Here is a 7,282-nt window from a genome sequence, read left to right as displayed (position 1 = left end):
TATTGTGTTCATGACTCGTGAAGACTACATACACGAAATAGATAGACAACTTGCTGACCACAACACTTACATCCAATTACCCAATAATACAGTAAAAACTACTGTGGAATTAATTGAAAAAAGACTACAACACTGGCGGGAAAAAGGACTGATTTCGGATACAGAGTTTAAGTATCTATACAATGCCACACCCACCAATCCATGCATTTATGTACTTCCGAAACTACACAAACAGGGTGTCTTTCCTCCAGGAAGGCCTATAATTTCTGGTATCAACTCTCCAACTGAGAGAGTGTCAGAATATATTGACATGTACCTACAACCACACGTAATTAACTTGCCATCCTACATCAAGGACACTTGTGATGTACTGAGTAAAATAGCTGATGTAGAATGGACAGAGGGACACCTATTAGTTACAATGGATGTCTGCTCATTGTACACGAGCATACCGGGTGATCTAGGTATTAATGCTGTAGAACATTTCCTGGATAATCGTCCTATCAATTGCTATGAACATACTATCATGCTCTTAGACCTCATCAAATTAGTTCTAGACAATAACATCTTCATGCACAATGGCCAATGGTATCGACAACTAAGAGGGGTGGCCATGGGGGCGAAATTTTCCCCCTCATTTGCAAACCTCTACATGGGGATGTTTGAACAAATACACATATGGCGTAACTGCCCAGTACATTTATTAGAACACATACTGTACTGGGGCAGATTTATTGACGATATCCTGCTCTTTTGGGCAGGAACCAATGCTGAACGGGAAGAATTCTATAATCATGTAAATGATAATGAATTTAACCTATCATTTACTAAAGAATGTAGTGTAAGACAGGTGAACTTCCTAGACTTAACAATAATTGTGGACAATGACAAATTAACAACTTTGCCATATAGAAAAAACACAGCATGCAATTCTACCTTACATGCTTCAAGTGCTCACCCTGCATCACAAATAAACGCCATCCCCTTTGGAGAAATGCTACGCATAAAACGAAATTGTAGCGATGTCTTGACCCTACAAAAGGAGCTAGACATTGTGGAACATCGTTTTGAAAAAAGAGGTTACTCGCAAAAGGTGATTAAACAAGCAAGAAATAAAGTGAACAAAATGAATAGATCCACCCTACTTGTAAACAAAAAGAAAACCAAAAAGAAGGGTGAAGATCTTAAGAAATGTAATTTCATTACTCCCTATTCATGTGTCAGTTCCAATGTTTATAAAATACTTAAGAAACACTGGTATCTGCTAACCCGAGATGCATCACTACAACCTCTAGTGGGAAAGAACCCGGTCATGACCCATGCTAGAGCCAAAACATTGAGACAACATCTATGCCCCAGCTTCATTCCGCCATTACAACGTAAGAATTGGCTGTCTAATGTATCCAAGGGTTTCTTTCAGTGTGGCAACTGTAATATATGCTGCTTTAGGCTGAATAGAACAGTGACATTTAAATATAACACTGAGAAGATCTATCACATCAAGTACTTCATAAATTGTAACACAAAATATGTGGTGTATTGCATTATCTGCATCTGTAATAAAATCTACATTGGGAGTACCATCAGACCATTAAAAGAAAGAATTCAAGAACATATTAGAGCCATAAAAAATAATTACACCCAATATCCCTTGGCGGTACATTTCAATAAAATGCATAAGCCGAATGACCTCCATAGGCTTACATTTCATGGCATTGATAGTTTAGATATGGGTTTAAGAGGTGGTGACAAAACATCTTGTCCACGGAAACTGGAAAGTACCTGGATCATTAAACTACGGGCTGTAGAATATGGGATCAACATTGTAAAGGACCTACATGAGTTCCTATAAAAAGATGTATGTGCCTAAATAGGAAGATAACTGGACAGTTAATCTCCAATAATGCCTCATACTCACAAATTGGGTGCTCAAACAATCTAGGCCAATACCCAGATTTTCATTTGCAAATGCATTACTAGCATACACTGTGTCTTTTATAATGTACTAAGAGCTTGTCGTTTAATGTCTGTATGAATATGAATAACTGACATACGATTGGCATAGTGTAAACAGTATGGTTAATGCTTAAAGATAGACTTCCTCTTTTTTTGAAAAAGTCTGCCATTAACAACTAGAACTAAGACAAAGTGCTGCAACATAATTTTCTAATTTGTACATCACAAATGATGTATCTGTATTGTTTCTTCAAGGGGACCAATGCTCACTGTGTTCATCTCTCTCTTCTTCGTAATGCTTAAACTCCTCCTTTTGTAACCAAACAGTTCTTCATGTATGCTGGTGGATTACAGAATATTTTACCTCAATTGACCATTGACCTTGGTCTTATATCATAAGTGCCTTTCTTTTATTCGGATAAGATTGCACTTTTTGATGTGATATTATATATATCAACAATATGTGCAAAGCACATACTTTATTCCAATAATTGGATTTTCTATTTTTGGAAATTAATAACACGGATATTCAGTCAGAAGATGCTGAACATTTATTTACAAAATGTATTTATTTAAAAACAGGCCTTCCAATGACACCTATCGAGTAGTATTACTGGTTTAGCCACTATTTATCGCCCACTAGGAAATGGCGGCCACTCTAAACACACTAAGAAAGCAATGATTAGTCGCTAGTCCATCCTCGATGTTCACAGCACATCGTGAATGCCGTGTGAGCTTAAAACAATGGCGGTACCACGGACGCGGGGCTCACTTATGCCAGTACAACAACGGACGAGGAGAATCTGGAACTAAATGAAGGTAGGCTTAGAAATGCGTTTATTAACACAGAGTGTGCCACTGGTTCGGCGGGTGTAGTTCCACAAAGTAAATGGGCAGAGCAACTTGTCTGGGGTTGGCTCAATCATCATTTTGATCGACATTCCCCTTTTTCTTTTCATGCTCTGTATACGCTCCTGCCTCGGAACATATCCAGACGACATCCCCTAGCTGCACGATATATCAGGATCGGCACGGGGACATAATTCATGAGAGAAACGCCTAATAAAATTTACGACGTATAAACAGAGGGAAATAATTAATGAATGTTGGACGTTTTCTCACCTCGGGTAAGGCTCTCATGAGTTGTTTTTACATTGGCTCCGCATGATGTATCTCGTTTTTTGCACTACTCGGTAAGTGCGTGTAATAAGATATTTATAATGCTGGGTCAACAGACAATAGAGATAATCAAATGTTATTTTGCCATGTGCACATTAATAGTATTAAACACAAGTTGACAATGGAGGCACAAGATTTAAGAGAGGCACCATTTATAATTGGAACTATTCTTTGATTAGAATGATATACTTTATTAGCAATGTTTTTAATGGTCTACACATATGTAGACACAATATGCACTACTATGAATTTCAGTGATGGAGGTAATAGTCTCCAAATCACTTCTTTTTACAGAAACACAAAGTGATTTTACCGACATCACTTCTACATGTTCGATTCTCATCATTATTAGCACTTGGACTTATGACATTATTTGAACTCTTGGATCCTACTCCTATTCTGAAGGTGAGAATGGGAAAGAGAAATTTCAAACATATGACATACTTGGTGATGGTTGTGTGGTTGTCATAAGATATGGTTGTTTCACGTCACACAATAATCATGCATTCCACCTCAATTTGATGAGGTGGTTCTGTTATTGCAACTCTTAAGTGATTTACTGACCTTTACCACCAGCATAAATGGGACTCTTTGGATGAGGAGAATCCTTAGTGCATACCTTCTGAATACTCTCTCTCCAAAAATGGTTTTAATATTTTTTATAATCACAGCGTGGTCAAAACTGATTTCTTCATGGGAGTTTATCACTTTCTTTTAAAAACTAGATCTGTTACTTAAAATGGCCAATCAATATGTGTACATTACTTTGAACAATGGGAATATAATATCTAAAACTAGTGTACACCTCATTTCATTGCAGCCTTGAAAAAGCCCTGTGGGCGAAACGCGCGTCGGCTGCTGCTTTATCAACAATGCTATGATTGGAAAATAAAAAAAACTCATGGATCTGATTGAAGAGTGTGACTGGATCCCTTCTTTAGATTGACAATTTGGAATCCTGAACTACAGCATTGAAAGAACTCATGTATCTGTAGACCTATCAATGTGTGTTACAATAGGTGGATTATAGATATAGTGATTGGGTGTGCTCTGATATAGATTTGAAATTGATAGATCAGAATTCTTTGAATCTCTGACTTAAGAAATATCTCAGTGGGTAGATGTTGTACATCGTAGTTAGCACCCCGTATTGATCGCATGTATAACTAAGAAACTGTTCCTCTTCATGACAAGCGAGTAGATGTGCGGATTATTTAAGGCAAACCCACCCCTTTGTCTGCACATAGGTGGGGAAGCAGCTAGTCACTGTGGTTCCAGTGCTGAAATCATGGACACAGAGGGACCCAGTAGCAGAGAGGGTGAGGGGACGGCAAAGGAGGCCACCAGTTCTACAACTTCACCTGCAGAGGCCTCCAGAAGTGAGCAGTCCCTAATGATGGCAGGCCCTGCAGCAACTGTTCCACCTGCATCCATGTCCACCACCCAGAGATCTATTTCCACCCTCCCTCTTGCTCCCCAACAGTTGGCCAAACTCAACCCACTAAAAAGACTAGGGGCCTCCTTCGCTGAAGGCACCTCCGCCCTGCCCCTATTCCGCTGAGTGAGGAGGCTATTGGCCGCTTATGCAGCATCTCTGTTTGCCAGACTGCACTCTTCAATGCCATCTACTGAATGCCAACAAGGGCCTTGTTTGCCGTATGCAACACATTGTAGTATACCAGGAAGGAATTCATAGTGCTATGTCTGGCCTGCAAAGATCATTCACAGGCCTAGCCTCCTCACTGACCACAGCCTCCCAAGCAGCCCAACCTTCTGCCCCAACACAGACCCCTTCCCCATCCCATTTCCCAGGTCCCAGCCCTGTCCCAAGCACACGCACTCTTTTGCATGAACCCAGTGCAACTGACACAAGCAGCCCTAATAAACATACAGACACACACTCACCACAACCACCACCACACCCACAACTACTACACCCACTACCACTGTCACACCCACAACCCCCACACCCACCACCGCACCCATAACCACACCTACCACCAGCAACACACCCTCAACCACCACACCCCCACCACACATTCTACCACAACCACAATCACTAGCACCACCAACACACCCACAAGCACCACACCCACCACCACACCTACCACCTACAACCACCACCACATCCACAAGCACACCCACAATCACCACATAAATCACCACATCCACAAGGAACACAACCGCACCAACCACCTCCACAGCACACTCATCCAAACACACAAACTTATCTAAACACACCTACGTGCAAAACAAAATCCACCAAACACAAACGCACATACTCATCTGACCAACATACACTTACCAAGAAACACACCCAACTGCACAAAACATACACTAGACACACATCACCCACTCCAGCTCCTTCTAGCTCCAAAACCCAGTAATCTCCCACCCCTCCTATCCTTTATACTAGTTCTGCTTTTATCTCTGCTCTGAACTTTACCCCTTCCAAACACAATACCTCCCCTCCCAAACACATCCCACCCCTCCAAAATCCAAACCCACCTCTCCCAGCCCTCACAAACCCAACCCTCTGAAGGAAGATCATTAAGGGTGCCTGCTCTGTGCCCACTAGATGCCTGTTCCTGGGGAGGTTCCCCTTGGCAGTTTCCTAGGAGGCAAGTTTGGTCCTACACCACAACGGTGCAGCTTATGAACTTTTTTGATCTTCATGTTTATTATATTAAAGTTCCATCATGAGTGAAGTATCTCATTTGGTAAATAAACCAGTATTGTACCAAGTTTGTCCTGACATTAATTTTCATTTGAAATTGTTTGATTCCTAGAAATGCTTATGACCAAAATGTGAAGTATATATTTTTATTTACGAATACGGCAGGAAATATAACAGATGTGTTTAATGTCTACTTTTGTTAAGTGCATACACTGGTTAAAATTGTATGTGATGGTCATTTTAATTTTGGTCCAAGGATTCATCCTGATAATGGACACTTGCACCAACAAATAGATGTTTTTCTTTTATAGTGTTGATACAGGTGGGTTTATTTAAACTTGATAAGAATAAACACATATGCATTATACCTTAAAAAATAATGTGGCAATTGAAATTTGATCAAATGCAGGAATTCTCTAGATAAGGAGATATGTTACATAGGTTAATATGTTAACTTACTCAAGTTTGGGACTGACATTGTTTTTACAGGTATTTTATAAGTAAACTTTACACCTTGTCTGGTGGAACTTCTGCATTATGTTACATTTCACTTATCCCGAAGATGTGTAACACATGTTTTTAATTTGACAATTTACCAAATTTATTTAAACACACCTGTATGGTATCTTTTAGATTTTTGCATTGATGTCCTTTTTCGAGGAAGCCATCAACCAGCAGTTCACTGAATTCCGGGAACAAAACCACCTACTGGATAAGTCACAATCAGGATTCCATGCAAACCACAGCACTGAAACCACAATGATTGGAGAAAATGTTGCATTGATCGTCCTTGAACTCTCCCTGGCGTTCGACACCGTCTCCCACAAAACCCTCTTCAATAGACTCTACAACATAGGCATACAGTAAGACCCCCTCAAGTGGATCTCCTCCTTCCTTGCAGGATGCACACAGAGCATCCAACTGCCTCCCTTCACCTCGGCTCCCAAAGACTTCATATGAGGTGTACCACATGGATCACCCCTCAGCCAAGCCCTGTTCAACATCTACACAACCCCTCTCACAGACATCGTCATATCCACAGACTCAACATAATCTCTAATGCAGACGACACTCAACTGATCCTCTCGCTCATCAATGACGCCTCTAGTGCCAAAATCAACTTCTGCAATGCCATGACCAACGTAGCCAAATGGATGAGAGACAACTACCTTCAACTTAATGCCAAAAACATGGAAGTTCTGATCTTCTGGAAAAACACCTCCACTTGGGACCACAGCTGGTGGGCTGCAGTACTTGGACCTACACCCATAGCAACTGACCATGCACGTAGCCTCTGCATCATCCGCAACAGCCAACTGACCATGAAGTGACAAGTCAATGCAGTCGCCTCCTCCTGCTTCCACACACTCAGCATGCTCCACAGAATCTTCAGATGGATCCCAAATGACACCAGAAAGACGGCCATGCAGGGCCTTGTCACCAGCATCCTCGACTAAAGCAATGCCCTGT

At 41.0% G+C, this 7,282-nt stretch overlaps 1 long non-coding RNA gene across 1 annotated transcript; it reads left to right on the top strand.

The window, feature by feature from the left end:
* Window positions 1-2,690: 2,690 nt before the first annotated feature.
* On the top strand, window positions 2,691-6,016 carry LOC144819970 (uncharacterized). The gene is made up of 4 exons (XR_013607647.1): window positions 2,691-2,775; window positions 2,951-3,083; window positions 3,430-3,540; window positions 3,956-6,016. It is a non-coding gene; the product is annotated as an uncharacterized LOC144819970 (long non-coding RNA).
* Window positions 6,017-7,282: the final 1,266 nt, after the last annotated feature.

The sequence above is a fragment of the Lissotriton helveticus genome, chromosome 2_1 (assembly GCF_964261635.1).
Source record: "Lissotriton helveticus chromosome 2_1, aLisHel1.1, whole genome shotgun sequence".
NCBI classification, from domain to species: domain Eukaryota; kingdom Metazoa; phylum Chordata; class Amphibia; order Caudata; family Salamandridae; genus Lissotriton; species Lissotriton helveticus.
Note: the sequence above shows the minus strand (reverse complement) of the source record. Positions and strands in the feature narration are given on the sequence as shown.